The following is a 19,823-nucleotide window of genomic DNA, read 5'->3' as shown; positions in this document are numbered from 1 at the left end:
CAAGACAGTGCGTTTCTCGCTATTACATGCATTTGAATGGAGTTCTCGCCCGACACAAAGTATAGGTTTTCATTATGTGAATAACTTGAAAATCTTAGCTCAAACAGCTGCAAAACCTTTTTGCCCTGCACAGGGATATTGAAGTCTATAAGATGAAGCCATGAACATGTGAGTCTGAATCTTCTATCAAAAGTTACAGCTATTTATATGAAGTTGTGCAAAAACGCTTTATTTCGCCAAGACAGTGCGTTTCTGACTGTTACATGCATTTGAATGGGGAACTCGCACGAAACAAAGTATAGGTTTTCATTATGTGAAAAACTTGAAAATCTTAGCTCACACACAGCTGCAAAAACCGCTTGTTCAACACGGGGATATTGAATTCTATCACGCAAATGCATTTGAATGGCGTTCTCGCCCGAAACAAAGTCGGGGATATTGAATTCTATAAGATAAAGTCATAAATATGTATTTCTGAGTCTTCTATCAAAAGTTACAGCTGTCTTTATGAAGACCATGAAAAAGGCTTTATTTCACCACGTTAGTGCGTTTCTCGCTATTACATGCATTTGAATGGAGTTCTCGCCCGACACAAAGTATAGGTTTTCATTATGTGAATAACTTGAAAATCTTAGCTCGAACAGCTGCAAAAACCGTTTACTCAACACAGGGATATTGAATTCTATCAGGCAAAGCCATAAATATGTATTTCTGAGTCTTCTATCAAAAGTTACACCGATTTATATGAAGTTGTGCAAAAACGCTTTATTTCGCCAAGACAGTGCGTTTCTCGCTATTACATGCATTTGAATGGAGTTCTCGCCCGACACAAAGTATAGGTTTTCATTATGTGAATAACTTGAAAATCTTAGCTCAAACAGCTGCAAAACCTTTTTGCCCTGCACAGGGATATTGAATTCCATAAGATAAAGCCATGAATACGTATATCTGAATCTTCTATCAAAAGTTAAACCCATTTATATCAAGTTGTGCAAAAACGCTTTATTTCGCCAAGACAGTGCGTTTCTCGCTATTACATGCATTTGAATGGCGTTCTCGCACGACACAAAGTATAGGTATTCATTTTGTGAATAACTTGAAAATCTTAGCTCAAACAGCTGCAAAACCTGTTTGCCCAGCACGGGGATATTGAATTCTATAAGATGAAGCCATGAACATGTGAGTCTGAATCTTCTATCAAAAGTTACACCCATTTATATGAAGTTGTGCAAAAACGCTTTATTTCGCCAAGACAGTGCGTTTCTGACGATTACATGCATTTGAATGGGGAACTCGCACGAAACAAAGTATAGGTTTTCATTATGTGAATAACTTGAAAATCTTAGCTCACACAGCTTTAAAAAGTACCTGAGCAGATTTCATCTCAAGTAAGCAATTAAAGTAAGCGTTTGTTCATCTGTTCTGCCACTTAAAGAGCATTTAAGGACGTCTTTCGAGTGTCCAGTTGAATTAATTCTACTGGCTCCCCTGGTCCTTTGTTATTATAGACATATTTTTCATGTTCATACAGCTGTTTAGTAAATTCTATCTATTTAGTAATATCCGTCAGCTATAAAATGTAATATAAATATAAAAAATATCCAAATATCTCCTGCCCTTTCTATTTTAATGATGTAAGTCTGTTATCGTGTAACATATCAATGAGATGCTGTACAGTACAATCCTACTGACGCAGCAGAGGGATAACGACGGCTATTCAACATTTGAGCTGCATGACACAGACAAAGTGACTAAATCATCTTTTTTGTGGTTTATTGTCTTCAAACCAGCAGACAAAGCTGATGGCAGAAGATGTCGGAGAAGAACTTCAGGCCGTGTACTGAAAAGGTATTTTTTTCTTGTTATCAAAAGACATTTGGAGTGAGGGCTTCTACAACTGGTTGTGCTAAAGTAAAGCTTACAGTCTAAGAAATCACAGTGTTGATATTCAGCACAAAGAGAAAAAAAATTATTTACGATCATAGTTTTATAAATTCTGACTGTAAACATCTTTTACAGCTTTGATATTGTTTGACACTAGATATCAGGTTTAATTTAAAGGTTTCTGTGTCCCAATGAGCCATTTACACTGACCAGTGTTTCACTTTAACTGTAACACATTCATTATTTAGTTCCAACATTTCTAAGAGAAATAACTGAATGTAAAAAATGGCAGCCCTCAGGCCAGGTTTAATTGATAGAGATATATGCATGCATTATGAAATTTATGTATCCCATATAATTGTTATTCATCTAATCATGGCATACCCACCCCTTCCTCCCTAGTTAACTGCAACCCAAAAGAACTAGTGGGGCTATTTGCACACTCACAACCAGTGTAGGGTAAAAAGAGCCACCAAAAAGCTGTCAGCCACAGATGTGCTAGAAGAGTCAGAAACTCTACTTATGGAGAAACTTTCTAAGTCTAACAGGGGACAGGAACTCCTGCCCAAATAACATGATATAACCCCACATACAGCCCAGCCATAAACTGAACCAAGTCATTTAGTTAAAGACAGCATTGGGACCAAATCCCTGTACCAACCTGGCATTTCTTCCTCCTGAATTAAATGAATGAATGGATGAAAGTTAAATGACTACAAATGTAAAGCCACTAGTTCTCACACTGGAATTCCCTGACACTGTGTGTTAACCATATTTAGCTTGTATCAACAGTTGTAACAGGCTAAGCCACTTGAGACACTGCATTGAATTTGTTCCTGTCTTAATGATTTCAGCTGACTGGTTTCAGCTCAGATGTTCTTCCTTTCAGTAGATCAAATCAGCTCGTGCTCCTTCTGCTTCCAATTTAATGGCAAGAAGAAGAAGAAGAAGAAGAAGAAGAAGAAGAAGAATGTTCAGCGAAGTGGCATTCATGGTCTCAGTGAACAGTCATGGTCACACACTGCATGTGGTTTTAAAAGCAACATGTCTGTTCACTACAACGATCGAGATGTGTAATATTAGTGCAGCTACGGTTTGTTTTTGAACATCAGTTCTGTTTTCTACTTTGATCACTTAGACCAAAAAAGTGTTGTTTTCAGATTCTTTCTTTTAAATCTATAAAGCACCTGCTCATTTTTTATTACAATTAGTTTCACATAAATGTTAGTGTTTCCTGTATGATCTTTTAATGCTTACACTACACTGTACATGTCTACATTAGAGACATTTCTGTTACCTGTTTCTGTTGACTCAGAGTTGTGAAATGTTCTTTTATTTGATACACAATATGAAGTTCATAATTTTCTTACAAATAAAACTCTAATGACAAACATGAACAGCTGTGCTTATTTCTGAGACATGAGTTTTTGAATGTGTGCATCTGTATGCTGAAACTGTAATGGTGAACCTGAGGTGATGGTCAACAGAAGGCAAATATATATCAATATAAAACAATATTGAAGTAATGTCTTTACCCTCTGCAGCGTGTGGACGCTGTGCACACAATCACCTTATTTACTGCAGTAAACATGCACCGCTAGCTCACGGGACTGACTGTCTCCATAGTTACATCGTATATTATTAGCTATGTAAACAGCTTCCAAAGATACCGCCATAGCTCTCTGTAGCTGTAACACTTTCACACTTTGCAAATCATTTCACGTTTTTGATAGTTATGAAGACAGAATATGTTTTTAAGGTCATGCTAGGCGGTTGCTATGGTGGTTGCTGTGGACTTGGCTGGACCGCGTCCGATTCCTGTTATTAGCTGTCCGCCGTAGGAAGGCTGCGTTCCATTTACAAGTAGTGACAGTCTGCCGCAACTCGAACTCAAACCCCGCTTTGATCTTTAATTATAGGCCTTTTATAGCCGTTCATGACACGCACACACACACATAAAGCACTTTGCCTCACCATGAGAATGCAACTTTACCTAACCTATCCTTTAAAGTTAGGTTAGGTAAAAAAGTGTACAGTTAGCAGGAAGGGGAAAAAAACAGCTACAATCTGGGTTTGGAGTTTTGTTGCTGTTCCTTTCTTTCTTTGTCTGATATAGGATAGAAAAATGAAGCAACCAGAGATTTAATGATGAATACTATGGGTTCTGTAGTGACCTGAATGACTCTTTGCATACAATTTATTGAAGAGGACTTTAGAATGCACTTTACATTTAGACTGTTGCTGTTTAATTTTTTACATTGTTGCCGTGTTATGTCATGAATGATCAGCTGGACAATACAGTCAAAGACAGACCATTCATCATATGCAAGAATCCTAGTTGGATTTTTGTTGTCACTCATGTTTTTGAACCAAATATTGAAAACAATTCTGACAGACTGGATACCTGGCCAAGGGTGTACATTACCTTGTACTCAAGCATCCCAGGACAGAGCCCTGCCCCACCATGAGCCTGGGTGGATACGTGGTTATAATATAAAAGGATCGATACTGAATATGAATATTTCATGAAAATTGAATTATAATACAAATTAGTAATAAGGGTTTCTTATCTACCCCATACTCAAAGAGCTGCGGGCAGAGAGGGTGACAGGAGAGGATGGCACTGAAGAGAAGATGCTCGGTTTCTGGAGTCTCCTGGTCCTGTCAGTATTAGTAGGATGCATCTGCTGTGTCTTCTCGTGGATGCTCACCTACCTTGACTCGTTCCAGCCTGGTATGGATTTCCCAACACTGCGGACAGTGGTGAGTTAATAAAAGGAATCTGTGACACATGCAACACATTCACAGAGGAAGAGGACACAAAGGGAGGACACGAAGAGTCTGTGTTAAAGTCAGAAATCCAAATCTTTAGTCAAAAACAGGCGGCGGTAACAAACAGGAAGACAAGCAGTCCATCAAACTGTCTACAGGGTCAAACATTCAGAGAATTCAAACAGCAGTAAAAAATAACTGGACACTGAAAAACTTAAAGCAATGTGTGACGCAATAAAAGGAAGCAGCGCAGTATATTCACTGCAGCGCAGTGACTTTTGTAATTGTCATCAATTACAAAAGAGAAAAAGAGAAAAGGAGAAAAACTATGATTTCTAAGAAATTAAACCTTGACGCAGAATGTAAACTGTGTGAGTTTGGTGAACTTTGTTAGTAACAAATGAGGTAAAAACCCAAAACAGACAAAACACAGAAAGAGGCTCTCAGTATTCATTAATAATTAGAAAGCATCTAAACATTCTGGTCGTGGATTTTTACAGTCTTAGTTCTGCTCGCTGTCATCATTATAATCATCATAATCAATGGGTCCTGAGGTGGGCGGGACTGTCTCTGGTGATGTCACCATGAAGGAACAGCATCTGGCACGTGTTGCTGAAACATCCCAGTACACTGGTGTAGTTTCTTCTCCAGCTGTTTGACATTTGACACTTGAACATTAAGGGGAAGAGGAAGAAACAGTGTTAGGTCAGGTGACCACATGGTTTCTAAAGTAACTGACAGGTACTCACACTCTCATTACAAATACATATAGGATCTTGGGGGTGGGCACGATGCACGGAATCCAAGTTACCATCACGGTGTACACCTCACCCCTGGCGTCGTTGCCCACCTCTCAATTTTAAATACACGTAGACATTGAGGGCTAGCAGGAGGGACCATGCGCTTACCAGGTAGCTCCATGCCCTCCTGGGTTTTAAATGCACCTTAGAACACACATGTATCAACACTACAATGAGCGGGTGGAGGGAGGTTTGGAGTCTTCTCTCACCCCCATTCTCTGCGGCTTGTTGGAGCGGGGGGCTAGGAGGAGGAGTTGGCCGTCCGGCTGCGGTCTGGAGTGTGGGGCCTCCTTGCTGCTGTGGAGTCGGGGCGGTCTGCCTCTCCCCACCACCTGGGTCTAGGTGCAGTTCCCCCCTCCAGGGGCAAGGGTACCTAGACCCGATTCGTAGAGTACGCTTGGGGAGTGTGATCGTGTGTACAGTGTCTCTTTATGTCTGTCTCCACGTTGGTTGAGTAAGTGCATATGAGAGCATGAGGGTGGGAATGGATGTTTGTATCTGTGTGTGCCTGTATGTCTGTGTCTATATGTCAGGTTGGGTATCAGACGCCACCTCTCTGGGGACATCTCAGGCCCTCCAAGGTTTGGAGGTCTATCTCCCCCCACCACTCCCCCTGCCAGTGGCGGACTCCCTCAGACATCGGTGCGTTGGTGGTTCTTTATGTCTGGAGATGGGCATCCGGGTACACACCGGCTCACTCCTTGGCGGCCGCTTATCGGGGCCTGGAGCCTGGGGCTCGCTCGGGCCACTTCGGAGGTGGGGTGCCCCCGGCCTCTCGGCCTGGGGCTCGGTCACTCAGGCACAGCTGGCTGGAGCCGGCGGAGCTCACGGGCGCGTCACTGCAACTCCCACTGGCTTCTGCTCCGCGGCTGCTGAGTGAGCCCTCATCTGGGACTCTCCTCAGCTCTTTCCGGGACAGTGGTGCGGCTGCCCCTCTGTTGGTCTTCCTTGGTCTCTTGTGTTCTGGGGGCCTCTGGATGTCTGGAGTTTTGATCTCCTCCATACCTGCTTCATGCCCTGGAGGACGGGGCTGTGGCCCCCCCACACCCTCTAGCAGATCATTACATGAAGGAACCTTTTAAAAAAGCAAGCGTGTCCATGCTCACAGGTGTACACACGGGTGATCACACCCACAAACTACACAATTTTTGGCTCCTACCTCAAAGCACACTGTGTTCTGTTGATCTTATGTGCTGCACAATAATGTTTAATATTTAGTATTTACTGTCATATTCCCATATATCATTGTGATGTTGTTTATTCTATTACTCTTGTTCTCTTCTGCTTGTTTTCTTTTTTCTTTCTCAACAGGTGATCCCAGGTGATCGATATATGCATTTTCTTTTTTCCCTGCCCATTCTGTTGGTTTTTGTCTTTTGCCCTTCTCCCCCGTCCCTCTTCTCAGCTGTTTCTCTTTCCCTCTTTCTTTCTCCCCTTCTTTCCCCCAGTCAAGTCTGTCCCGTATTCAGTAAATGAAAATAAAATAAACAATAAAAGGTGAATCAAATGGACCATTATGGCAAGGCTGGGATGGTCAATTTGGTAAAGTAAATCCGTTGGGCATCTTTCTTTGCCTTTAGACAATAATTCTGATGGCAAAAGAGCCAAACGGGACAGGCAAAAAAATAAAATAAAAAAAAATAAAAAATAAAATAAAGTAACTGACAGGAAGTAACCAGGCCGTTAGAAATGGATGGCATGTGTTTAGAGTTACTGGAGTTGGGTAACTCACTTACCAAAAGCAGCAGCACACAGATGAAGGATCAGATGCTGAATGTTGCAGGAACATGCTCATGTGCGGTGGTCATTCAATGCAGGTTAGACAGTCCAAGACTGATATCCTGCCCATCTGAGAGTTTGAAAACACACATGCAAAGATTTATTTTGTATTACAGTCAAACTTGGATGTTCATTTTTGTCCTTTAAAAATGTTTGTGCATTTGAAAGCACTAACATTTAAGGATGACTTGGATCGTCTCCTTTAAAGGGGAGACAAGTGTATCCACTGATCCACGTCACTTTACCTGGATGATGACTCCTCTCCCCCTCACTCAGAAACACTCCTAATATAACCAAGCAAATAAATAATATTGAAGATTTACTTACATCATTACAAAAACATCAAAAACATCTCCCTTTGATTCTATTTCTCCATTCCTGCTGAACATCAGGCAACAAATATCTCAATAAATCACAGTAAAATGTAAAGCACATATTTTCTCTGCTTTGTCTAACCTCTGCAGAGCCTCTGTCAAGAAAAACATATCTGTAAGCATAAAACAAATATACATTCATAACACGTCACTGGACAAACCTCGGTCAGTTGATTTCCTCTGTGCAGTGCAGACGAGCATCAGTCAGTGAGTCAAGGTGGTGAGATGAGTCCTTTGTGACTCTGCTGGTTCTTCTGAGGAAACACCACCGTCTCTCCACACTGTCACCATCTGTGAGCACAAACTGCCGCTCTGCTCTGCCAGCATGTAGGAAATCACATATCACACACACAGGGGTGAAGAAACATCAGAGCTCAACTTTGGATACTTTAGATCTAAACAGATCAAACTAGCTCTTAGTTTCAACAATCAGTGAGCAGACAAACAATGATACCATACTGATTCTATATGAATACAATATGGTATTTTCAATACAGGTGTCAAATTAATTAATTAAAACTAATACAGACATATGTATATATATTTTTTTGATAAATTAGTTTGCTTAATTATAAGAATATATATTTTTTTCATTTAACAATTGCAACTGAAAGAAATTAAATATTGAACAAAAATATATTGTCACATTCTGAGCATGCTCAGCATGCTGACAGACTTGAAGTTGCTACAGATTTTAAGAAGTGATAATTATAGGGAAAAAAATTCTCTTTTTCTTCCGTTTAATCAAACATTTGATGCCTCAGCTGTCTCAGTCCTATAGCATTCTGCAACTACAACTAAGCTGAAGCTTGGATTTGGCTGCAGGTGCCCCTGTACATCCTTCTCAACATGTTGGTACCATTTAATCACACTTCTTCCTGAGCTTTGCTTCATCACAAGACCAAAGGTGGCATCCCGTGTCACGGTCATATCATCATCCAGAAGAAACATTTGAAGAAACATCATGGAGAAGAAACATTTACGCGCCTCCTGGTTTTGCTTTCTGATCCTGCAAAAAGACTGAGGACAACAAAGCCCAGAGAACACGAGATACACAATATCCAACATTCAGACTCAACAGCCTCCATAAATGAAGAGCACCAGGTTGGTTCAGTTATAGTAGATATGAGCATACTTCACATTACTGGGTATGAATAATAATCAAGAGACAAACTTTAAAGATGCAGAGCATGATGTCCCATCATCAGACTGTAAACAAACATCCACCAGGCTTCTTTGTTGGATCTCCTATCAGGGATCAGTAGAGTGTATTAACCTGTGGTATAAGCAGCAGTCACTGAAATATTACTGTTTCAGATAAGAAATCCAGCACATAAAAGCCAGGGTAGGAGGGATCTCTGCAAACTGACTTACCTCTGCAAGTGTGAAGCTCAACAAAAATCTGACTCTCCAGTCACTGACAAACAAAAACCTCCAGCTGGGAGATAGAAAACGCTGTCTGGGTCCTGCTGGATGTTGCTGGTCAGAGTCCACACATTAGCAGAGTGCTTCTTGGTCCCACTGACCCATATGGACAGCGACTGTGGAGAACTGTTCTGGAAAACAGAAAAGAGAATTAAAATAACAAAAAGCCAAACACGATTTCCACAAAGACTATCTTGGAATCAGCAATCAAAAAAAAAACACTGGTTCATATTTCAATTAAATATGAACAGGTTCCTCAAATGTACGCAGTTCAGACCTGATTTAATTTAATTTCCTTCACACAGCACATTCGTCCAGGCTGACAGGTAAACATAGAATTAATCTCAGGTAACATGACTCATAGTGGAGATTCAGTAAGAAAGATCACTAGCTCTAATATTATTACCACACAATCCAAGGACACACCAACAGCTCAGATTTGTAGAACTATTTAAACAAATGTCTTCTGAATATTCAATTCATGTTCACAGTGGGAGGGTGGGGGGGGGGGGGGGGGGGGGGGGTCGTGGAATTTTTTTAATAAAGTCTGCAACACAGAAAGAGCTGTGATCAAGCTATTTATTACTGTGCCAACACACATCAAACATTACAGTTCAGTCATGTCAGCGCTGCCACAGACGTTGTGCTCCTCCTCCTTTATGCATTCCAAGGAAGAGGGAGGAAGTTACAAACTGATCCTACCACACTTCACGTGTCTCGCTATGAAACCTAACGGATCAATGGTTAAGCTGTTTTGTGCCCTTGGCCTTATCAGCACCTGTAAAGGGAGTTGTTTTCTCAAACTGCTGACGCTGAAGTAAGTTCATCTAGTTTTAGAAACTTTCACTGAACACTCTATAACAGTGTCACAACTAAGCATATGCATAAGCACTTAAATACTTTAAATGAAAATATCAGAAAAATTCTATTACAGAGGCTAGAGCCTGTCCCAGTAGTCATAGGTAGAGCACACCTGGACAGGTCACCAGTCTGTCAGAGGACTAACACAGAGACTGTCACGGCTGGCGGAGTGAGCCGTGTGGTGTGGAGGAAAAGGAGGACCCAAAATGCGGCAGTGACTGATGATTCGAGTGACGTTTATTTGCAAGGTGGCAGTGGCAGAAACAGGCAGCGAATCGTGAGAGATTACTAACGGAAACCTAAACTGGGAGAAACTAAAGAGCAAACCTGAAATCTTAACAAAACGGAGAGCAGAGCAGAGAGACGCAGACTAAGGAACAGGATACCAAGAAACACAGAGATACACAGATGAACGCAGATGAGCTGACAATGAACACAGACCGACACCCACTAAATATACACACACACAAGGTAATCACACACAGGAGGGACGAACAGCTGAACCCAATACACATGAGGACCGGAGGAGACAGGCTGAACACAATGACAACAGACACAGACTTTCAGAACAAAACAGGAAATCTAGAACCCTAACCGGACACAAGGGGGGAGGACACAGAATAACTAGAACAGAGGAAAATAATCACAAAACACAAAACGCTGGGTCAACGACCCAGGACCATGACAGAGACAGACATCAGAGTAACAAATCTATTTAAAATTAATGTAAGTTTGCTGCAGCTGTATGTATGAACGTGTTTCTGTGCTCACAGTCCACCTCTCAGGAACCTGCAGTTCATTTTTTAGTCTACTTTAAACAGACCTCACAAAAGGCTGATGTGGCTGGATCAGTAGTGTGATTTAAGTACGATACCTTTGGCCAGGGATTAATCTGGTACATCGCTTCATTGCAGTCTTACGTATTTTCCCCACACCTGAATTAAAAAAAAAATACTGATATATACAAATAACAGCTTCAGCTGATGCAGCCTGACTCAATCCTAAATGTTCAGCACACAGAGACACAGAGGTACTGTTTAAAGTTTAGTGTTAACTTGAGTCACTGATCATTTCCAGTATTACAGAGTCTGGCAGTCTTTGCATGATGTCAACGTCACTGTACGTTTCTAGCTGACTCTCAGGTGTGACAGGTGTGCCAGCAGGAAAGAGTAATAATAGCCTGCATCCTGAGGTTTGCCATGCAGGATTAAAGGAGCCAGGCTTTATTCACACAGCTAGGATTGTATTTTACACTGACCCTGGGTCAGTATAAGTATCATACAGTTTAAACGAAGCACTGAAACTTGCACATATTTATTACAGATGCACTGAAGCTAATCGAGATATTTGCTGTCAATCTGTGGCTGCGATTAAACACTTTAATGGAAACTTTATTAACTAGTAATGACATCTGTCATGACAGAAGCTAATATTTCTGTGCAAACGTCGTTTAAACAGTAACAGCTTTACTCTAATATAAGCTAACGTTTACACCGTAACTTTAAGCTAGCACCATAAAGACGGTAAAACACGTAATAACATCTACAAATGCATCTTAAAGCTGTTATATTAGCACTCGGTGTATTACTAACATAACCACATTAACATTATTGACACTCGCTGACTTTTAATAGTCATTCTATAAATGCTGTCCGTTTAAACGGTCTTACCTGTAAACACTGCTGTATCCACCGGATTCCAGCCAGAGTGAATTCTGGAGTCTTCCCACGCTCCTGTTAGTGATCCTCCATCTGGATGGATGATAACAACCTTCTGAACAATCTAGCAGGAGATTGTCCATATCTATGGGACTGATTTGTGCTAATAACGCCCATTGTATGGACTGATAACAGCCGAAGCGGGTGAATAAAGTCACCCAGTCGCTAGCTGTGCCATTACCCAGCGTACACCAGCACAATATTAGGCACAGCACCACCATAGACATTTTCAGTGGTTTTGAATGCAGGACATGGTTATCTTACCCTGTAAAATGCATGACAATAAAACAGCTAACCACCATAAAATGGTGTGTATGTATGTGCATGTGCGTGTGTGTGTGTGTGTGTGAGAGAGAGAGAGAGAGAGAGAGAGAGAGAGAGAGAGAGAGAGAGAAAGAGAGGGGGGGGGGGGATCAAAGGCGTGCGTTTATGTTTTTTCTTGATCAAGCGTGAGCCTCCTCTCTCTTATTGGATATGCTATAGCATGTTTATTCAGGTGCGCCTTTGAAGTCTATGAGAATACTTTGCAGCCTGGTCTGAGTGCTCATTTCTGCACAGACACAATGAAGCGTGCACTCAGTTTAGAGGAGGCTGTTGCTGCGGTTTTGCACTCTTCAGAAAGTGAAAACGATACCACAAGCAGTGGAGATACTTCTGACAGCGAAGAAGAATTTTTGCCAGGCACCGAGGAGCTTTGCAGCTCATGTGAGGAGGAGGAGGACGAAGAGCAGGATGAAGAGACAAGACTGGAGGATGGCCAGTGGAGATCTAAAAATGGAAAAATCATGTGGCAACCCACACATGAAGAGGTCCTGCCATTTTTTCCTCCTCCCATTTTAACCCGAGGACCATTATGCAATTTGTAGCAGCCCTGTGAGCACTTTCCATCTTTTTTTTGCAGAGGACATTATGCAGCTAATCCTGCATTTCACCAACCTGCAGGGCAACAGGTAGGTAAAAGACTGGAAGGACATAGATGAGGAGGAGTTGCAGGCTTACATGGGGCTTGTAAGCCTGCAACTGGCCTGTACTGGTCTCACATGAAACAACAACAAGCCTGTGGGATCGGGAGACAGGGCTCTTCTATTTCCTGCTACCATGTCAAAAAAAAAAGATTTGAGCAAATTAATCGGGCTGTAAGATTCGATAATCGTCTCTCCCGTCCAGGTCGCTACAGGGGGGATAAGGCTGTGGTTTCCTACATCCCCAAGCAAAGAAAAAATGTTGTCTTATTGGGCACCAGGCACCGTGAGCTACAAGTCCAGGACTCTGGGAAGAGAAAGCCCCACATCATCCTGGATTATAACAAATCCAAAGGGGCTGTGGATCATCTGGACCAGGTAAGCACAATTATAAGTCATTTATTTGCAAATTGTTGACCGTTTAGACTATGATAGTTTTGATAGTTACAGAAAGGAGGGGGGGGGGGGTCTAGTTTGACGCCCACAGGCAGGAAGAATCTATGAAGTTTATGAAAAAACGCTTTATTTCACCACGTTAGTGCGTTTCTCGCTATTACATGCATTTGAATGGAGTTCTCGCCATACGCAAAGTATAGGTTTTCATTATGTGAATAACTTGAAAATCTTAGCTCAAACAGCTGCAAAACCTGTTTTCCCAGCACGGGGATATTGAATTCTATGAGATAAAGCCATGAATACGTATATCTGAATCTTCTATCAAAAGTTACACCGATTTATATGAAGTTGTGCAAAAACGCTTTATTTCGCCAAGACAGTGCGTTTCTGACGATTACATGCATTTGAATGGGGAACTCGCCCGAAACAAAGTATAGGTTTTCATTATGTGAATAACTTGAAAATCTTAGCTCAAACAGCTGCAAAACCTTTTTGCCCAGCACGGGGATAATGAATTCTATAAGATAAAGCCATAAATATGTGAGTCTGAATCTTCTATCAGAAGTTACAGCGATTTATATGAAGTTGTGCAAAAACGCTTTCTTTCGCCAAGACAGTGCGTTTCTGACGATTACATGCATTTGAATGGGGAACTCGCCCGAAACAAAGTATAGGTTTTCATTATGTGAATAACTTGAAAATCTTAGCTCAAATAGCTGCAAAACCCGTTTGCCCAGCACGGGATATTGAATTCTATTCATAATAATATAATAATAATAATAATTCTATTCATAATGTGTCTGAGTCTTCTATCAAAAGTTACAGCTATTTATATGAAGTTCAATATCCCCGTGCTGGGCAAACAGGTTTTGCAGCTGTTTGAGCTAAGATTTCCAAGTTATTCACATAATGAAAACCTATACTTTGTTTCGGTCGAGTTCCCCATTCAAATGCATGTAACAGTGAGAAACGCACTGTCTTGGCGAAAGAAAGCGTTTTTGTACAACTTCATATAAATAGCTGTAACTTTTGATAGAAGACTCGGATACACATGTTTATGGCTTTATCTTATAGAACTCAAGGTCTCCGTGTTGGGAAAACAGGTTTTGCAGCTGTTTGAGCTAAGATTTCCAAGTTATTCACATAACGAAAACCTATACTTTGTTTCGGTCGAGTTCCCCATTCAAATGCATGTAACAGTGAGAAACGCACTGTCTTGGCGAAAGAAAGCTATTTTGTACAACTTCATAGAAATAGCTGTAACTTTTGATAGAAGACTCAGACAAAAATGTTTATGGCCTTATATTATAGAACTCAAGGTCTCCATGCTGGGAGAACAGGTTTTGCAGCTGTTTGAGCTAAGATTTCCAAGTTATTCACATAATGAAAATCTATACTTTGTTTCGGTCGAGTTCCCCATTCAAATGCATGTAACAGTGAGAAACGCACTGTCTTGGCGAAAGAAAGCTATTTTGTACAACTTCATATAAATAGCTGTAACTTTTGATAGAAGACTCGGATACACATGTTTATGGCTTTATCTTATAGAACTCAAGGTCTCCGTGCTGGGAAAACAGGTTTTGCAGCTGTTTGAGCTAAGATTTCCAAGTTATTCACATAATGAAAACCTATACTTTGTTTCGGTCGAGTTCCCCATTCAAATGCATGTAACAGTGAGAAACGCACTGTCTTGGCGAAAGAAAGCGTTTTTGTACAACTTCATATAAATAGCTGTAACTTTTGATAGAAGACTCGGATACACATGTTTATGGCTTTATCTTATAGAACTCAAGGTCTCCGTGCTGGGAAAACAGGTTTTGCAGCTGTTTGAGCTAAGATTTCCAAGTTATTCACATAATGAAAACCTATACTTTGTTTCGGTCGAGTTCCCCATTCAAATGCATGTAACAGTGAGAAACGCACTGTCTTGGCGAAAGAAAGCGTTTTTGTACAACTTCATATAAATAGCTGTAACTTTTGATAGAAGACTCGGATACACATGTTTATGGCTTTATCTTATAGAACTCAAGGTCTCCGTGTTGGGAAAACAGGTTTTGCAGCTGTTTGAGCTAAGATTTCCAAGTTATTCACATAATGAAAACCTATACTTTGTTTCGGTCGAGTTCCCCATTCAAATGCATGTAACAGTGAGAAACGCACTGTCTTGGCGAAAGAAAGCGTTTTTGTACAACTTCATATAAATAGCTGTAACTTTTGATAGAAGACTCGGATACACATGTTTATGGCTTTATCTTATAGAACTCAAGGTCTCCGTGCTGGGAAAACAGGTTTTGCAGCTGTTTGAGCTAAGATTTCCAAGTTATTCACATAATGAAAACCTATACTTTGTTTCGGTCGAGTTCCCCATTCAAATGCATGTAACAGTGAGAAACGCACTGTCTTGGCGAAAGAAAGCGTTTTTGTACAACTTCATATAAATAGCTGTAACTTTTGATGGAAGACTCGGATACACATGTTTATGGCTTTATCTTATAGAACTCAAGGTCTCCGTGTTGGGAAAACAGGTTTTGCAGCTGTTTGAGCTAAGATTTCCAAGTTATTCACATAATGAAAACCTATACTTTGTTTCGGTCGAGTTCCCCATTCAAATGCATGTAACAGTGAGAAACGCACTGTCTTGGCGAAAGAAAGCGTTTTTGTACAACTTCATATAAATAGCTGTAACTTTTGATAGAAGACTCGGATACACATGTTTATGGCTTTATCTTATAGAACTCAAGGTCTCCGTGCTGGGAAAACAGGTTTTGCAGCCGTTTGAGCTAAGATTTCCAAGTTATTCACATAATGAAAACCTATACTTTGTTTCGGTCGAGTTCCCCATTCAAATGCATGTAACAGTGAGAAACGCACTGTCTTGGCGAAAGAAAGCGTTTTTGTACAACTTCATATAAATAGCTGTAACTTTTGATAGAAGACTCGGATACACATGTTTATGGCTTTATCTTATAGAACTCAAGGTCTCCGTGTTGGGAAAACAGGTTTTGCAGCTGTTTGAGCTAAGATTTCCAAGTTATTCACATAACGAAAACCTATACTTTGTTTCGGTCGAGTTCCCCATTCAAATGCATGTAACAGTGAGAAACGCACTGTCTTGGCGAAAGAAAGCTATTTTGTACAACTTCATAGAAATAGCTGTAACTTTTGATAGAAGACTCAGACAAAAATGTTTATGGCCTTATATTATAGAACTCAAGGTCTCCATGCTGGGAGAACAGGTTTTGCAGCTGTTTGAGCTAAGATTTCCAAGTTATTCACATAATGAAAACCTATACTTTGTTTCGGTCGAGTTCCCCATTCAAATGCATGTAACAGTGAGAAACGCACTGTCTTGGCGAAAGAAAGCGTTTTTGTACAACTTCATATAAATAGCTGTAACTTTTGATAGAAGACTCGGATACACATGTTTATGGCTTTATCTTATAGAACTCAAGGTTCCCGTGCTGGGAAAACAGGTTTTGCAGCTGTTTGAGCTAAGATTTCCAAGTTATTCACATAATGAAAACCTATACTTTGTTTCGGTCGAGTTCCCCATTCAAATGCATGTAACAGTGAGAAACGCACTGTCTTGGCGAAAGAAAGCGTTTTTGTACAACTTCATATAAATAGCTGTAACTTTTGATAGAAGACTCAGACAAACATGTTTATGGCTTTATCTTATAGAACTCAAGGTCCCCGTGCTGGGAAAACAGGATTTGCAGCTGTTTGAGCTAAGATTTTCAAGTTATACACATAATGAAAACCTATACTTTGTTTCGGTCGAGTTCCCAATTCAAATGCATGTAACAGTGAGAAACGCACTTCACTCTGCTGACCCATGACTGCACCCCATCATACAGCTCCAACCTCTTCATCAAGTTTGCGGACGACACAACGGTGGTGGGTCTCATTAGCAACAGGGATGAGACCGACTACAGAAGTGAGGTGAGACGCCTGGCCACGTGGTGTGCTGACAACAATCTCTCTCTGAATGTGGAGAAGACGAAGGAGATTGTTGTGGACTTCAGGAGAATGCACACCCAACATGCTCCTCTGACCATTGACGGAGCGTCTGTGGAGAGAGTGAGCAGCACCAAGTTCTTGGGTGTGCACATCACAGAGGATCTCTCCTGGACGTACAACACCACAGCACTGGCCAAGAAATCACAGCAGCGTCTCTTCTTTCTCCGCAAACTAAGAAGAGCAGGAGCACCAGCCCCCATCATGTACACTTTCTACAGAGGCACCATCGAGAGCATCCTGTCGAGCTGCATCACTGTGTGGTTTGGAGCCTGCAATGCGTCCTGTCATAGAACCCTCCAACGCATAGTGAGAGCTGCAGAGAGGATCATTGGTGTCTCTCTCCCCTCCCTCCAGGACATTTACAGCACCCGTCTCACTAAAAAAGCCCTTTGCATAGCGGCTGATCCCACGCACCCAATGCAAAGCTTCTTCAAGCTGCTGCCGTCGGGGAGGAGACTACGGAGTCTCCAGGCCAGGACCAGCAGGCTGAAGGACAGCTTCATCCATCAGGCTGTCAGGAAGCTTAACTCCCTCCCGATTCTGCCCCCTCTCCCCTCTCTCCTCCACGGTCTCACTGAACTCTGTCACACACACACAAACACACACACTCTCTGACTCACTCACTGGCCTGCACCAGTTACCAGTCACTTTGTGGAGCATTGGACTGCCATTACCTCATAAGACTTTGTTGTTACACTTTCTCTTACCGTACATTACCAAATCTCCATTTGCACTATTTGCCTATTTGCACTACTCTGCCTGGTTTACACTCAATGTCACTTACCCATTATATTGTATATTATATAGCTTTCTTGTTATATGTAAAATTGTATTTATTTAAATTTTTACTTTTTAATTATTTTACTTGCATTTTTTAATCACTTTTATATTTAAATATATTTAAATGTTCATTTGCTATTTATCTAGGGAGTGAAGAGTAACGCAATTTCTATTCTCCGTATGTCCTGTACATGTGGCAGAATCGACAAATAAAGTTGACTTTGACTTTGACTTTGAACTTTTGATAGAAGACTCGGATACACATGTTTATGGCTTTATCTTATAGAACTCAAGGTCCCCGTGCTGGGAAAACAAGTTGTGCAGCTGTTTGAGCTAAGATTTCCAAGTTATACACATAATGAAAACCTATACTTTGTTTCGTCGAGTTCCCCATTCAAATGCATGTAACAGTGAGAAACGCACTGTCTTGGCGAAATAAAGCGTTTTTGTACACCTTCATATAAATAGCTGTAACTTTTGATAGAAGACTCGGATACACATGTTTATGGCTTTATCTTATAGAACTCAAGGTCCCCGTGCTGGGAAAACAGGATTTGCAGCTGTTTGAGCTAAGATTTTCAAGTTATACACATAATGAAAACCTATACTTTGTTTCGGTCGAGTTCCCCATTCAAATGCATGTAACAGTGAGAAACGCACTGTCTTGGCGAAAGAAAGCGTTTTTGTACAACTTCATATAAATAGCTGTAACTTTTGATAGAAGACTCAGATACACATGTTTATGGCTTTATCTTATAGAACTCAAGGTCTCCGTGCTGGGAAAACAGGATTTGCAGCTGTTTGAGCTAAGATTTCCAAGTTATTCACATAATGAAAACCTATACTTTGTTTCGGTCGAGTTCCCCATTCAAATGCATGTAACAGTGAGAAACGCACTGTCTTGGCGAAAGAAAGCGTTTTTGTACAACTTCATATAAATAGCTGTAACTTTTGATAGAAGACTCGGATACACATGTTTATGGCTTTATCTTATAGAACTCAAGGTCCCCGTGCTGGGAAAACAGGTTGTGCAGCTGTTTGAGCTAAGATTTCCAAGTTATACACATAATGAAAACCTATACTTTGTTTCGGTCGAGTTCCCCATTCAAATGCATGTAACAGTGAGAAACGCACTGTCTTGGCGAAAGAAAGCGTTTTTGTACAAGTTCATATAAATAGCTGTAACTTTTGATAGAAGACTCAGACAAACATGTTTATGGCTTTATCTTATAGAACTCAAGGTCCCCGTGCTGGGAAAACAGGATTTGCAGCTGTTTGAGCTAAGATTTTCAAGTTATACACTATACTTTGTTTCGGTCGAGTTCCCCATTCAAATGCATGTAACAGTGAGAAACGCACTGTCTTGGCGAAAGAAAGCGTTTTTGTACAACTTCATATAAATAGCTGTAACTTTTGATAGAAGACTCGAATACACATGTTTATTGCTTTATCTTATAGAACTCAAGGTCCCCTTGCTGGGAAAACAGGATTTGCAGCTGTTTGAGCTAAGATTTTCAAGTTATACACATAATGAAAACCTATACTTTGTTTCGGTCGAGTTCCCCATTCAAATGCATGTAACAGTGAGAAATGCACTGTCTTGGCGAAAGAAAGCGTTTTTGTACAACTTCATATAAATAGCTGTAACTTTTGATAGAAGACTCAGACAAACATGTTTATGGCTTTATCTTATAGAACTCAAGGTCTCCGTGCTGGGAAAACAGGTTTTGCAGCTGTTTGAGCTAAGATTTCCAAGTTATTCACATAATGAAAACCTATACTTTGTTTCGGTCGAGTTCCCCATTCAAATGCATGTAACAGTGAGAAACGCACTGTCTTGGCGAAAGAAAGCGTTTTTGTACAACTTCATATAAATAGCTGTAACTTTTGATAGACGACTCGGATACACATGTTTATGGCTTTATCTTATAGAACTCAAGGTCCCCGTGCTGGGAAAACAGGTTGTGCAGCTGTTTGAGCTAAGATTTCCAAGTTATACACATAATGAAAACCTATACTTTGTTTCGGTCGAGTTCCCCATTCAAATGCATG

At 40.8% G+C, this 19,823-nt stretch overlaps 1 long non-coding RNA gene across 6 annotated transcripts; it reads right to left on the bottom strand.

The window, feature by feature from the left end:
• Positions 1-4,741: 4,741 nt before the first annotated feature.
• LOC146556135 (uncharacterized) lies at positions 4,742-11,916 on the bottom strand. Of its 6 annotated transcripts, XR_014889050.1 has the most exons (8): positions 11,566-11,916; positions 10,770-10,830; positions 8,984-9,165; positions 8,469-8,885; positions 7,771-7,926; positions 7,411-7,519; positions 7,193-7,305; positions 4,742-5,324 (listed from the first exon to the last, which is right to left on the bottom strand). It is a non-coding gene; the product is annotated as an uncharacterized LOC146556135 (long non-coding RNA). The 6 variants fall into 6 exon arrangements; XR_014889054.1 differs by having other exon boundaries at positions 7,771-8,906; XR_014889049.1 differs by having other exon boundaries at positions 7,771-8,885.
• Between the last annotated feature and the right edge of the window lie 7,907 nt (positions 11,917-19,823).

Source organism: Mchenga conophoros, linkage group LG16 (genome assembly GCF_057382185.1).
Source record: "Mchenga conophoros isolate Kocher_MC1m ecotype Shallow Benthic linkage group LG16, M_conophoros_male_GT1.1, whole genome shotgun sequence".
Taxonomy (NCBI): domain Eukaryota; kingdom Metazoa; phylum Chordata; class Actinopteri; order Cichliformes; family Cichlidae; genus Mchenga; species Mchenga conophoros.
Note: the sequence above shows the minus strand (reverse complement) of the source record. Positions and strands in the feature narration are given on the sequence as shown.